Consider the following 16940-nt stretch of genomic DNA (forward strand, 5'->3'; position numbering starts at 1 on the left):
CATACATATACCAATATGACAGGCACTACCGATTCGTTTGATGAGTTTGAGCTTTTGATAGGGACTTTAAGTTTTGAATTTCAATCGGAGACCGGTATTTTTTGTGATTTTACTCTATAATGTTTATCTTTAGTCATAAAAAACAGGGTTACAAAGTTTAACCATTAGAAATTTATTAACTATATTAGGGAAACGCAACAACAGAAAAAAATAACGTACAACAAAAATATACGCCAAAGACATTAAAACATTTGCTGATATATAGATGGCTGTACCAAGTCAGGAATATGATAGTTCTTGTCCATTCGTTTTTGATTCATTTTGTTATTTGATTTTGCCATGTGATTATGGAATTTCCGAATTGATTTTCATCTTAGTTCAGTATTTTTGCTGATATCAATAGTTAAATTTCATTATTTTATGTATCATACAATTAAAGGTTAAATCTGTGATAAATGACGTGCAGAATGGTTTGTTTCCCAATATTCTTTTGCGTTTAAAAATGTTTAGTATTTCAATGATATAACAATTAAAAGGGTACAAACATTTGCATAAACCCAACGCTGTTTTGTTCATAATATCTCGCTTTGGTGTATCTATCAGGATCAAATGAAAATGTTTGACATACTAGTGAATAGAAAATAACAAAAATATTGAATGTCAAGGAAATTGTGATCAGAAAGTCCGTTGGGAAAAGGCAAAATCAAAAGCTCAAACACATCTGACCTAGTACAAAAATTTCAATTTATAACTGGTTAAACCGCTTAACTGTATGACTGTCGCATAAATTAGTGAGTGCAAAACTAGCTATGCAGAAAAAATAAAAACAAGTCAACAGAGATTACAACATTTACCCCAAAAAATACAACTAAGGAATATGCACGCAGTCTTAATAAGATCTCGTGATAAAACTAAACTTACTTTTATCATTGCAAGTCTTAAATTCATGTGCTTATGACTATAAACATTTATTATGGGTCGTATTAATTAGAAGCCACAAGAAATGATCGCATTGCTTAAAATGTGGCCATGGTAAAACAACATGTATTTAAACAATTGAGAATCATTTGGGAAAACTTGTTTACATGAATCTGTCACACCTTCATCTAGTAATTATAAAATTCCGTGATTAAAAAAAGTGTTTGAATAAAAACATTTGACTACATATATATGGATTGATCCGGTCTTTCAACTTGAAGACGATTTTTGGCTAAATTTCTATTTAAGGTTACACTAATATTACAGCTATAAACCTTTCTCTTGTTTAAAAAAAAAAAAGAAGATTTTTTTTTTTATAATATTGATTAATTAAACAAAATGTGCCTAACTCGCTGCGTATTTTGAAAATTTAAAATAATCACACACCAAAATGCATGCGTTCATTACTTTGGTTATCTTCGTATATATTTTTTTTTTAAATGTCCATGTCAGTCTTTGCGTTTGAAAGCGTCTACTAACTTAATTTAAAAGCAGCTATTTAGGTTTTCGTGTATGCTCATGATCACTTATCCATTATTGTTGATTATGCCTTACGCTATACTTTAAATGTTGACAGGCACCAGAAAGCGTTACCGTATTGAATGCATACAAGATTGAGAAAAAGACAAATTCCAGAGAACAGAAAAGTAAAGAAACAGATCAATTCATCTATCCAAGTTGATACTATATACAATCAGAATTATAACATTACCTGCATTAGATGTTTCATTATTGAATGGACTGATAAGCCTTTTTAAACTAGTGTCTATAGTTTTAATCAGTTTTTAATGGCAACTTGCTGGTTATATCAAACTATAGCTTCTTGCGGTGTTATGAAGTTGAACTACAGTTGATATCACTCCTAGGCTTCGTTCTCTGGAAATACAAAATGTATTCATTTCACATAATGAATGACTTAGTTTCTTTTCAATACACTTTTGATTGTTTTCGATACTTATTACAAGTAGTACTGTCCAGTGCATAGGCGTTGTTTTGGTTTAAATCCACCATTTCCTATTATGAGTTTTCCTTCGAATTGCATACGAAGAATGTAGGGTTCAGTTTTTTACACTTCAAGAGAATCCACAAAGGAACTGCACCAACTCTTAACAGAGTGAAAACTTGTAAAAAAGTAAACAAAACTATCTGTTTTTGATAGATAATTTTCTTAATCATTTGAAGTTCTGGTTATTTAAGAAACTTCTGTTTTCATATAAAGAAGTACATTTGTAATTAACTGATTTATCATTTTTACCAAAACAACTTAGACATCAAGGCGATACACAAAGTAGTAAATAAAATAAAAAAAAATGTCACAATGTGGGAAACGAGAACGGGATTGTTTTAGTGGAAAAATTTGTCACAAACCTTATAATGATTGTTATATCGTTAACATGGGAGCCACGTTTCTACCTACATTATTCATACTTTTGCTGGTATTAATCAATGAGAGAAATACACAAACATGTACTTATGTAATTGAATGCAACTAAGGATATTCCGTTGTATGGAAATCTGATTTCATTAATGATAGAAATTCACCCTTAGTTAGATTTTTTTAATTGTCGTTTGTTTATATGTTACATATTTGTTTTTCGTTAATTGTTTTTATATAAATAAGGCCGTTAGTTTTCTCGTTTGGAATATTTAACATTGTCATATCGGGGTCTTGTATAGCTGACTATCGATATGGGCTTTGCTCATTGTTGAAGGCCGTACGATGACCTATAGGTGTTAATGTCTTTGTCATTTTGGTCTCTTGTGGACAGTTGTCTCATTAGCAATCATACCACATCTTCTTTTTTATATTCCATATGATTTTTTCTCTAATTTCTCTTGTATCTTAAGAGCTTAAGACGCAAAACATGTTGCAAGTGATTTCAGACACAGACATTGCGAATCGATCATCGTTTTCGTAGTGCTGTCAGACAAACTGTGTTGTTACACTTGTAATACAAACAGATTTGAAAAATTCCAGAAAGACATTCAAACTCCATGAACTCATAAGTCGATAATAAACTTACAACGCAATTTAAGGAGCACTCCATTGTCAATGAAGCCCGTAAGCATTTATAAAAAGATCCATTGTTCGAATGTAAGGGTGTTGAAATAGTACTCCTTTGTAAGACAATTTGCATATAATAACAAATTTATATTCACATCTGATTAAAATTATGAATTATACTCAATTTATTTTTGTAATATTCATGTGAAATGCATTTGAAAAATGTCAAGTGAGAATCAAATGAATGTTGATAAAAAAAAAGGTTCATATGAGTTTCGTATGTTTAAAATAAACTTCAGGACGGGTTCATGTAAACATTCATGTGAGCAAAAACAGTTGCCTTTCTAAAAGCAAATAAATTGAAATTATTTGTTGCTTATGTCAGCTTTTTCATATGAGCTTGAAATGTACCTTTCTTAGGAGGGTAATCTCTTCAGATAATTTCGTTTTTGTGGTGGGTTAAAGTTGTTTTTGGTGTATTTTTGAAGCATGTCGATATGGCTCAATAATTTTAGTAGACGACATTTTATTTTTGATGTATTGCTAATATGAGTTTCTCATTTTTTTCTTGAGTTGCATTTAACGATATTATGCTTGATACTACGGATTTGTGATTTCTTTGTATATTCTGTAAAAAACTTTAATTCGTTGGATATTAATGTTTGGTAGTTTTCATGGATTGCTTTATCTACGACTTTGAGTATCTAATGATACAAAATAACCTTTTGGAAATCCAGACGCGGAAAGGTCTCTATGTTAGTGTGACTACATGGATCTCTCTAGAGAAAGGTCTCCATGTTAGTGTGACTACATGGGTCTCTCTAGATAAAGGTCTCCATGTTAGTGTGACTACATGGATCTCTCTAGAGAAAGGTCTCCATGTTAGTGTGACTACATGGATCCCTCTAGAGAATGCACTGATTAAATGTTAACGCACTATGAACTAAATATACAATTCCAGAAAGGATTTTAATCATTTAAACTTAAGAGAAAAACTTAACTTCGCGTCTAACCTTTTTATACTCAAGGGTATCATTGTGAATCGATGAAAGTCGGAGATAATATTCGATGATAACGTGCTCATGTCAGCTTCTAATACAAAACACATTGTCTTGCTTTTATGTTTCGAAAGAATTAATTCCACACTTCAAAGTACATGTACAATATTCGTTTATGTAATTGTTTTCTTTGCGTGGCATGTTTATTACCAGAATAACACCTTTTATGAACATTTATCTGTTGATAATCCAATCTCAGTAAAATGGTGTCTTTACGTCTGATTACATTTATGCAATAACAGAAAAGTTTATATTGCAATCTCCTTCAATTGAGATAATTTGAAAGCAAAGACGAATCAGCATATTTCCGAAAGCAAGTATCATAGTATGTGTATGTTGTTAATAATCATGGTAACGAAAGACGTGCACTTAAGTGAAATGAAAACCTTCTTTAACAATGTAATACAAATAATTATAAAGTAACATAAAATTGTTTTCAAGAAACTACATATTTGATTACCTTAATTCGTTCACTTGAACATGTTGAAATTGCAATTTAAAGAACTGACGAATATGAAATTAATATAAATTGCGATTGATACTCACGAATAAAAGTTCTTTTACAGTAGCTGTTTCCTGTGTTTTTTGTTGAAGCACCGTTTATGTAGTGATTTATACAAGGAAGTCTTGATTTGGGTTTGAAAACGTTTTTAGTTCATTGACACTTATCTTATTTTAATCTTTTATTTTGTAAGTTTTAGTGAGATCTTTTTTTATCATTGGTCGGTCTTAAATTTCAATTGACATAGTTTAATACTAGTTTTTGGTGGGGTTCGTGTTGTTTATTCTTTAGTTTTCTATGTTGTGTCATGTGTTCTATTGTTTTTCTGTTTGTCTTTTTCATTTTTAGCCATGGCGTTGTCAGTTTGTTTTAGATTTATGAGTTTGGCTGTCCCTTTGGTATCTTTCGTCCCTCTTTTAATACTCTATGAGCTTGATCATATTTTTAAGCAGGTTTTTTTTAGAAAGTGACATGCCTGGTTAAACTTGTCAAAGTGTTTAAACTAATACATGCCTCATGTGGACCTAGATCTGCTAACCCTTTCTGATCACCTGCCTTCATTCAATTTGTCGGTGGGGTTCGACTGTCATAGTCTTTATTTATTCTATTTTGTATTTGGTTAACTATTGTTTGTCTGTTTTTGTACCCTCATGTCGTTTTCAATGTATGTCGACCTACATGTACATGTATGAGTTTAATATACTACTGGTGTCTTTCGTTTTTTTTAATCTTATTTTACTGTAAAACATCAATGATCATTCTCTTAATTTGTGGTTAAGCTCCCACTATTTAGGTAAATGATTAGTTAGGTTAGTATTACACCTTTTCAAAAATTCATTGCATATTTTGTGTTTTTGTATCCCTTTTTATCCCATCCCGTTTCGGTTTGAGCCATAGATAGATATTAGAATATATCTTATGTGACAATGAGACAACTCTCAATCCGAGTCACAATTTATAAAAGTAGACCGTTATAGGTCAAAATTCGGTTTTCAACATGGAGTCTTGGCTCACACCGAACAGCAAGTTATAGAGGGCCCAATGTAAAACCTTTCAAACGGGAAAACCAACGGTTTAATCTATATCAAATTGTACGTAGTTAGTGATGAAGTGTCATGGAAATAGATAAAAAAAAACCAAGGATAAAGATCCCTGCGATTTATAAGAAATTAAATGGAATACATTTGAAATAAATGTCATTTCTATTGAATTTATTAGAGTGTTAAATCGAACTTTCCTCCCCAAGTTAAACTTTATCAATGTCTTCTCTTACTTTATCTATTGTTCAAGCAAGTCGGCTAAATTAAGACGTTAATACATAAAAAAAAAATCATATAGTGAGAATGCACCGCATATACATTACTAATGAATCGCTCTACAGTGAACATGAAAGTATAGTATCATTATTCAACAGTAAGCATGACTCGCATTTAGAAAGCATCAAAGTGGAATTCAGTTCAATATGAAGAAACTGAATGACAAAACCTATTTTACGTTATACAACTTTAATAATTGTGTTGAAATGAATATTTTTCTGCAACAACATCTTACTTCCTAGTTTTAAATCACCTGCACGATCTGTTCGCTAAATGTCCTAAATATTCACCTATTTCGGTATATATTTCACAGCTGGGTGGTTTAAGGCGCGATAAAACCCGTTAGCATCTCTAAGATTATCTTACTAGTATTATTTATTTGTAAACATATACATTTTAACTAATTTTCTTCATTTTTATCGAAAGTAAAAAAATCGTCTGTTTTTTTTTATCATTCTACATCAGAAATTTATGGCATATACAGTGAAAATGATATTTTAGGATCCGCACTTTACATACACTGAAACAATGAATTTGACAAACGTGACACTTTAAATATCATTTACGACAATTCTGTTTTTCTTGAGTAGTAAGATATCTTTTGCACACAATTATACAGTTAATACTGATTTTAATGGTCGGGATTTGTAAATGTGAGCATAAAAGGTATTGATAAGGTGTATTCAAAACCACAATGCATGCATAATCCTGACCATGACAAAATAGTCATTATATTGATTACAAAAGACTTACAGTCACTCCGACGACCAATGATATGATGTTGCAGTGATAATATGATTCGTATGACACTAAACAAGTATGTGGTTATGTAGGGTGTAATAGAGTACCAAAGGGTAGATATAAGTGTACCCGACTAAAATGCGTTTTTTTTCGCATTAACAGTGTGTTTATTGATGTTGATGTTTTATATCTATATCCGGTGGTCTTCTAGAATTAATTAGATGGCGTCTAGAAACACATTAAATTTTGATACATATGTTTGATTAAATGCGGTGTCCGTGTTGAAGGTCGTACATCGACCTATAATGATTTACTTTTATAAATTGTTATTTGGATGGAGAGTTGTCTCATTGGCACTCTCACCACATCTTCCTATATCTATTAACTGTTTATATCAGACTTATTTCAAATTGAATATACGTTTTATAAAATTGATAAAATTGAGAAAAGTCGGGTGGCGCATATTTGCCATGGGCACATTTTCGCCGTTTACATGTAGCTATTTTTTCTTTTAATATGTGTTCCTTTACCAAGGACGTGCCTAAATATATGGTAAAAACTGTGTGTAATGTTCGAACGGTCGATATTCACCTTTATCCCATTTCCAAGGTTATTCGCACATATACAGAAATATGCAGGTGTTTATAATTATTTTTGTTTAGATATTCTTTAAGATTAATCATGTTAATATGGCAATGATGTGAAGTTATAAGGTAAATATTTTTGAGAAAATTCATATAGAAATTATCTCTCAAGCTTAATCATTCAATTACCAAGGTTCGTTTTTATAATATACTACGAAAATGTGTCCCCTATGGTACACGAACAACTTGATTTCCTATTGAGTTAACATTAATTTATGAACAATTAACCAATGTTTGGAATATAATTGCTTTATCAAACATTTGTTCATCAAGTAAAATTTCTGAAACCTATATAAAACATTCCATATATTTGAATGGTGATCAGATCTAAGTGGAAATGAACGATTTTATGCGGCGAATATGGGTCTGTCACTTTGCTGTATTTTTATTTCTCCAAAAAATAGCACTTTCTTTTTGTTTGATCTTTTTTATTTCAACTGTGTCACATAAGGGGAATAACTCAGTCTGTTGATTCATTTTTTTTTCTTTGAGTTTATCTGAAAACATGTTTAAGGGCTATTTCTCATATTGTATCTTTTACTTCTATGGTGTATACTTAGTTTTCTTTTTATCACACTTAATTTCCCGTTCAAAATCAATACAAAAACTTGCAATTTTGTACAACCTGTAGCGTACTTTTCATTATATTTTGTTATTAAGTATGACAAAAAACTATATTTTCACAAATTATACAAAAACATCAATTCATTTAGATTAGGATCATAAATATGCATCAAACGTAGGCTGTTAAATTGTGTGCTGGTACAATGTTTACGTTGCAATATTTCGCCTTAAAACGTTACATGGGTAGCAATAAAGTTGCAGATTTCAAATGGCGGATGTTAAGCATGTTAAGAATTGTAGATTTGTTTGAAAGTATAAACATTACTTTGATAGATTATTTACCAGAGATCAGATAAGCCTCTCTCATATTTCTATTGAATTGCTTGAAAAAAGAAGATAACGTCTGCATCAATGAACTCTGAAAGACAAGACAATTAATGCAGATTATAACAGTTTGAGTCATTATCGACCCTGTCAAAAGTTTGAAAACTACATAGATATGAAAGATTAACCATGTTTTGAATGACTTTTATGTAATGTATAGACGCTTGTCAAACCAATATCTTCGACAGGGATTGACATTTTATTTAAGTACATAAAAGATCACTTGATACGAATCTGGAATGTTATATGTACTTTCCATTGATTACTTTTATATAATATTGTTGGAAGATTTATAGATCATGTAGATAGCAGAAGGGAATCAAGTGTTATATATTATTTATTGGATAAACAAGTTTCGGTTTAATGTGCCTGTCCCAAGTGATCGGGAGCCTGTCATTCAGTGGTTGTCGTTTGTTATTGTGTTAAATATTCATTTTTCGTTCTGTTTTTGTGCATTGATACTGACGTTAGTTTTTCGTTTGATTTGTTTTACATTTGCTTACTCTTTTACTCTCTGAATAGGGGTCAGCTGAAGGACGCCTCTGGGACCTATGTGTGACCTTGCTGTTGTCTGTTCTATTGTCGAGTTGTTGTCTCCTTGACACTTTCCCCAGTTTCATTCTTAGTTTTATACTTAATTATGCTTGTGTACATGAATGTCCCCTGTACGCAGATATTGGATGTTAGTGGTTATTCTGATGAGTATTTTAATCTCAATTTATTGTTTTGTTTATGAGTGTCCTTCTTTTATAAAAAAAACGTTTCTCATAATACTTGAGTTAAAAAGTACTGTCAATTCAGAAATTATTGCGAGCATTTATTATTGCAGTTATGTCATTTTAGGACTTAAATGCGATTTAAATTTTTACGATTTTGAGAAAAATCCTGTTTAATTCATAAAAAAATTGAAATTGTTGCGTTTACATCTCTGTCGCATTTTTCGCAATAATAAAAACCTCACAATAATTTCAGAATTTATAGTAGTCAAAAGATTTACATCAAATTTCAGAATTTACAGATATGATTCAACCATGACTGATATTGCATTTAAAAAAATAAATTCCTTTGTAAATATGTTAGACTCAGATCGACGTCCGTTCCTCAAATCGACGTCCGTTTCACAAATCGACGTCCAAATCTGACGTCACATTCTCAAATCGACGTCCAATATTTTTGATACGCTAATCGACGTCTAATGTGATGTCAAGTTTTGCCAAAACGACGTCCGATTGATTATAGTCGTCTTTAATAGATGGCCAATATCATTAAATAGTACATATTTTGTAGGGTTCTTATGACAACTAAATTTTAAAACATTTATTCATACTTTCCATATAGATTTTTTTCAACCCGAAATAGGTAAAATACATGATATTAAATGTTTATCTTGATAAAAAGTTAATCCTATCGATCTACATAATAGTGTAGAAAGCAACCGAACGACAAATAAAACAAAACGAAATATAGGAGCATTAATCAGTCTTCGTCAATAGAAAAAATAAAGAAGTACACTGAGCCAATTGTTGGAAAATATCAAAATACGGACTCTGTAAGATATTTTTTAACAAATTTCTGAGTTTTACACCTGGAGTTGGCATTTTCTTTCATGTCCAGACACATGTTTAACTCCGACATATTCTTTATGTGCCTCTAGTACAGTGGTCGTCGTTGGTGTATGTCTGCCATTTTTGTCTTTCGGAATTGTTTTGTTATACATAAGACCGTTAATTTTTCTAATTTGAATTGTGTACATTATTCATGTCGCGGCCTTTTACAGCCTTTGAGGTATTGGTTTTTGTTGAAAGCCGCACGGTTGCCTATACTTGCTCACATCTACTTTATTTGACTTCTTGTGTATAGATTGGAAACCATACCACATCTTCTTCTTATTATTTAATCTCTACAATTTATAAATTGATAACCCAACCTGCTTTACATACTTATTCTAGTATGCATTAAATTAAAAAAAAAAAAAAATCGTTTTTAGATAGATCTTATTTGACACACATAATATGTTTGAAGGTCTAAAGGTTTCAGCTGCTATCAGTTCAGATTAATTTGGTTGCCCGTGTCCAAAACGGACGTTGATTAGAGAAGCTAAAAATTAGACGTCGATTAGAGAAGTCTATAAATGAACGTCGATTAGATAAGCATAACATTGGCCGTCGATTTTAAATGTTATTTTATTGTGACGTCAAATTTGGACGTCAATTTGAGAAACGGACGTCGATTAGAGACCGGACGTCGATCTGAGTCTTACAAATATATATATAAAGGTGTGGTATTTAACTAGCTGCGAAACCGTAGCTCTTAGGTCCTTATGTTATTTTTTTACTATTTGCTAGTATTTAACTAGAAATCAATCTAATGAAGAAGCACTGATAATTTCATGCATACCAACTACCTCTTTTATTTGCATTTTCCGTTAATATCTGCAAGTATATTAAAACGAAAAAGCAACCTACGGCGTTACAATGCTATGACAAACATGATAAAAGCCATACAATCGTCGTTCAGTTGCCTTAAAATGATAATTATTCTAATCTTAGAAAATGTTATGTAATGTATTAGTGTAAATTCAAAAAGTTTGCATAACAATTGATGAAGGTGATAGTCTGATTTGTCCTACAGCAATTTGCATGTTTAATGTAACGAGATTGTTTTTTTTCTTGTCTTAAACTGTAAAAGATGAGGTGAACAATCCTTTATTAGAACTTTGTTTCTGGAACATAAAAACTTGTCGAAATTTAACGACTTCTAAATGTCTATAGAGTGGTATAACTATCCTGAGATAACTGCTGTGTATTGTCAAAGTTTAATGTAATTTTTCCACTTAGTGGTCTAGATACAGATAAATAAAAGGGTTTGACTTTGTCTTTCTTGAAACAATGCACATTTAAATTTAATAATATTTAATTTAGATTTCTCAGAACATTATGATATTACGATATAGACAAATAACAAGGCGTTATTTTCCTCGAAGCAATCAATAAGCTTAAAGAGTATTTGATTTCAATTTCTGCGAAAACTATGATAATTCAAACAAAATGAAGAGGTTTTGTTTTGTTTTGTTTTATATAGGATAGCTTATAGCTTAAACTACTTCCGTTTAACGCCGGACTACTTCAGAGACGAAACAGCAAATTTGGTGGACTGGGTACATATTAACATTTATATACTAGGTTTCTCTGTCATATCATATATTGCTGTTGGACTATCATCTTCCTAACGACTCATCAGCTCAGTAGTCAGTACGTTTAGTTCTGGTAGGATTAATAAAGAACCTATGTATGTTGGGGACATTTGTCATTTCTGGTTACGAGGGTACACCCCAGACAACTAGGTGTTCATTGCGAAGACTATTTAGAAGGTTGTTTCTGAGTAACATTTTCGTGAAGTCAAAACTTGAAGCACCAACAAATTTTAATTACTGCTTCAACAGCATATTCATTTTATATTATTCATGACAGCTATTTTACTGCTTCAGATGCGCATTTCGACAATTGTTTACTTTCTAAGTGATGTTCGAGACAAAAACATTTCATTTTATTTCGAAGGTTTATTAAGATGTTGACAATATAATCATATGGATTTCAACTTATTAGTCTAACATTCTTTTTACGTTAATACATAGAGTGGAAAAGCTGAATGCGGATTTTGAAGTTGTCATATGCTGTGCATCTTTTCGCAAATATTGTCATCAACTGTAAAGCCCTGATCTGTTTTTATCTTGATTAATACATGATGTGCTAGCTTTAATTTTGTATTAAGAAATTCCTTACATCCCTTTACAATCCAAACCTGACACATTAGGAGTACTTGTTTTAATTATTACCTTTATTCCAATACTTGCTTAAGGAATTAACTTAAGAAATTGCAAATATTATTCCACTAATGCCTGCATCGTTGAGAAAATTCAACATAACAAGAAAATTTGAAGTCATAGTTAAATCCTTATCATGATAAATTTGAAAACGTTCTGTAAATTAAGCGTGGTCAGTCTTTATGCATTATCAAAGGATAAGCTGTAAAGTCTTATTAGAGATTTCCAATAAAAATGACTTTACTCGACATAACCGACCTAACTCAACGTATTTCGTCCTATTGCATTGAAGCACGACGGAGGGGAGAATCCACCGTATAGATGTTTTACTCTTTTAGCGCGCATTTTTTGCTGGTATGTACTTTATGTAAAAATCAACCACAACTATTTTTTTTTTTAATCTTTGAATATTTTGTCATTAAACTTTGAAAGATTTTATTGAAACAAATATAATAATGGAATAAGTAAGTTAGCAACTTGTAATCAAATACACCCATCATTTCTTGTCATTTCACTTGACCCATATTTTAGTACTTCTCAAATTATGAATTCTAAAAGCTACCAAGACAACATTTAGCATGAAAATATTAAAATAATGAATTCCGAAGCGAGAAGGTTGTCTTTTTTTGTTTGTTTAACAGGTTTTAAGTTTAAAGTAGATTCCAACAAACCCGAATGTAAAAGGTGTAATCGACTATTTTTTCAACATTATTTATCTATAGTTTGATTAAAGATAATCTGATGTGGGTAGAAATTCATATCATTGATATATTTATCAAATGGTACTTTTTTTGTCTTTACCTATACTAATGTATGGGACGAGGTTCATGTCCTTGTATGCCTAAACATGCATTCGAGGATACAGTGGTAGAAGGCATACTCCCCCTTTTCGATCGCTAAATAATTTTGAAAGTCTCATGTTTTCCACAATATTTATACCCATTGTGACCGTATAATCGTCATAAATCCAATTATCGGGAACTACACCCTCTTTCAAATATCTTGGATTCGGCCATATTCACAGATTGTATGGCACGAAAAAAAACTTAAATCATTGTCGTTTGACTTTGATAAATACTTTTTAAAAACAATAATGTCTAAACATTAGACATCTCGCATGAGATTTAAAAGTTTAAGACTACATTCTGAATTTGATTTTTTCCGTGATTTAGTATCTAACTTAAGGTGTAGTATGATTACCAATGCGACAAATCTTCACAAGAGACCAAATGACATAGAAATTTTAACAACTATCCCTTTCTAACTGTTTTAATTGTCACATGATCATTTTATAAACATACTTCAATGATCTCTATTGGCTTTAATTTGGACACTTATATATTGAATGTATATGCATGCGTAAAATAAGTTCACGACATAAATTGCCTAAAATATCGGATAAGAATTAAGCCTCAACTTATTATACTAACGACGAAGAAGCCTCAAGCTATATATGTATTTACGACGAGAGAATTATCCTCAAGCTAAATTACTTATGATGATGATGATACTGTTGTATGTCTTATATCCAGCGACAAGTATGACATATATATATATATATTAAGGATAATGAAATGACAATGATAAATGTATATATATATATATATCTTATTGTACATGCCCAACACTTAGAGTCGCATTTTCATAACTAGGTAACAAGAGAGCGTACCCACTATAAAGACACATTTGTCTTTCTACGAGTAAACCAATACCTGCTCTTACTCATGAATGCATCATGCTTGCTGGAGAAGCCGAAACATACAGTCTTAAAGTCATTCGTTCAGGGTGTCCAAAAAAATAATTGAACCCGTATTCGAGGCTAGCCTGCTACCAGTAAATCACATGTACATTGTGCTAGTATATAATTATAAATATAAAGCTTTTTTTCAGTCATTGGTTATCCTGTCCACGGATCTGTCGTAGAGTTGTCACTTTTATACATATACTTCCAACACGAGACAAAAATTGAAACTAAAATGTTTCGTTAACTCAATCAATATATGTAATAGCTTTAGACTCCACTTATAATTGGATAAGTAGGAGTTAAATAAAATTCCCGTAAAGGCTGAAGTGAAATTATTGTTGTCTCAAAAATGTAACAAATTATGTAGAATTCTTGAACAGATCAATATAGAGGGGATTATATATAATTGCACTTTAAAATATTATCACATGTTTGTGGTTGTTATAAAGTCGTACAAGTGTTTTTATAATAAAATTGAGAATGGAAATTGCACTTTACAATATTATCAAATGTTTGTGGTTGTTCTAAAGTCGTAAAAGTGTTTTTATAAGTAAAGAGGTGTGGTATGATTCTTAGAAGACAATTAGTCGCCATAGTAAAAAACCGAGAATTGAAACATATGTAGGGCACTGTTCTGTAATATAAAAAAAAACTGCACGGATTCAACCGACTTTTTTTTCATACTTGACACTCCTTATTTCTATGAAAAATGTGAGATGTATTCAAGTATATAAATTTATATGTATTTTCATTTTTTTCGCGATGCTAGACATGTTACAGTTGCAACACGTGGACATTTTCACTATTAGATAACTACCTATAAGTTTCAGTTGGATGACAGTTGTTCCATTAAAATCACAAAATCAGATGAGCACCCAAATATAAATAAATGTAATAATAACTTGAGTCTAGGAGGCAAAAGGTGTAAACATAAACCATTACTGACTTAAATAATCAAACGAACATACCACATGTACTACTAAACCTAACCAATACGTAAAAAAAAGATAAAGACTCTAAAAAAAACGTGTGTTATGGGTAGACGTGACAGTTATGTTCCATAATGTTGTTTTTATAAACATTTGCATTAAGACTATTATAGTGACCTAGTGAAATCAAATATGTGATACAAAATATACCATCATGTGCTACTTTTTGAGTAAATTGAGGTTGAAATTTTGGATACATGTATTTCCTCAAAATTCGGGTTGGTGAACGTATTTTGCCTTTCGATAAAAATACATAACTTTTTTTCTGTTTAAAATACAAACCAACAAGCTGTTTTTGTTAATTCTTTTGTAATGTCTGTTTTCTATAATTGTTTTATAAATGTGTACATTTTATTTTTACAAGTAACTAATAACTGTTTGTGTTTAAAATAAAAACCAACAGGCTGTTTTTGTTAAGTTTTTTACTTTTTATACTTTGATTGTCTTAACATTTGTGCTTTCGCTGAAATTTACTATTAAAAGAGGGACGAAAGATACCAAAGGGACAGTCAAACTCATAAATCCAAAACAAACTGACAACGCCATGGCTAAAAATGAAAAAGACAAACAGAAAAACAATAGTACACACGACACAACATAGAAAACTAAAGAATAAACAACACGAACCCCACCAAAAACTAAGGGTGATATCAGGTGCTCCGGAAGGGTAAGCAGATCCTGCTCCACATGTGGCACCCGTCGTGTTGCTTATGTGATTACAAATCCGGTAAATAGTCTAATTTGGTAGGTCATATTCATGAAAGGGAAGGGGATTGTAGTTATGACGTAAGGAACATATCCGATATCATTTGTGAAACGGTTATTCCATAACAGTCAACCAACTAGTGATAACGTCCGTAAAATTTACGAAGGGATGATTTCAACTTCACCATTTGGAACTCTTGGTTTAATAGATTCCTTGTGAGCAGCAAACCTCTATCAAGAAAATCATGATAGGAAATGCAAGCACGGGAATATCGTATTGGGAGATATATACCCCGTATGCAGGTGCTGCTGGAATGTTGCTACTTAGAAAAGGAAAGTTCACAATTGGAAAGCTGAAATCATCTCTTATGTCGTAAAGTTTTGTTTTCAACCTACCCTCATTGTCAATTTCTAGATGTAAGTCAAGATATGAAGCCGACTTAACTGTATCTGTAGTATCCTTTATCTCTAGTTCGATTGGATAGATGCGTTCCACATAGTCACCAAATTTTGAATTGTTCAGTGAAAGAACATCATCTATATAGCGGAAAGTAGAGTTAAAGGATATTGCTAACTTCTTATCTTTCTTCCTAAGAAGTTCCTGCATGAAGTAAGCCTCATAATAATAAAGAAACAAGTCGGCGAGTAGAGGGGCACAGTTTGTTCCCATTGGAATGCCGACAGTCTGTTGAAAAACATGTCCTCCGAACGTAACAAATATGTTGTCAATCAAGAAATCAAGCATCTTGATAATATCAGTTTCAGAGAATTTTTTGTTTGAATCAGAGTGATTCTTTACAAAGTAGGATTTATCCCTCCCTAAGACAAGATACTTGTATCTACGTTATCTATTAATATTTGATACTATTTCATTACTTTAAAATTATTGTTATATCTAAGTATCTGTTTTTTACAGTACCTTTTTTGTACTTAAAATTTTGATACAGAAATAGTACCAACAGTGATAACAATATTCCATGCTTGAAAATCATCAATTTTAAGACATTTGAAATTGGCAAACTTATAGAAACAAAATAGTACTGAATATTAAAAGTAGGGTTTCAGTACTACAGATTTTTTGGAACAAAAATCGTACCTATGCAAAAGTAGCTGTGTATGTGTATGACTTCAAACAGGACCTTCTGAGGAAGTAAGATAAGAAGTAAGCAATATCCTTTAACTTTACTTTCCGCTATATAGACGATGTTCTCTCACTACATAATTCAAAATTTGATGACTATGTTGAACGCATCTATCCCGTTGAACTAGAAATAAACGAGACTACAGATACAGTTAAGTCGACCTCATATCTTGACTGACATCTATAAATTGACAATTAGGGTCGGTAAAAAACAAAACTTTACGACAAAAGAGATGGTTTCGGATTCCTTATTGTGAACTTTCCATTTCTAAATAGCAACATTCGAGCAGCGCCTTCATACGGAGTATATATCTCCCAACTGATACGATGTGTACGTGCATGTATT

Source organism: Mytilus edulis, chromosome 14 (assembly GCF_963676685.1).
Source record: "Mytilus edulis chromosome 14, xbMytEdul2.2, whole genome shotgun sequence".
NCBI lineage: Eukaryota > Metazoa > Mollusca > Bivalvia > Mytilida > Mytilidae > Mytilus > Mytilus edulis.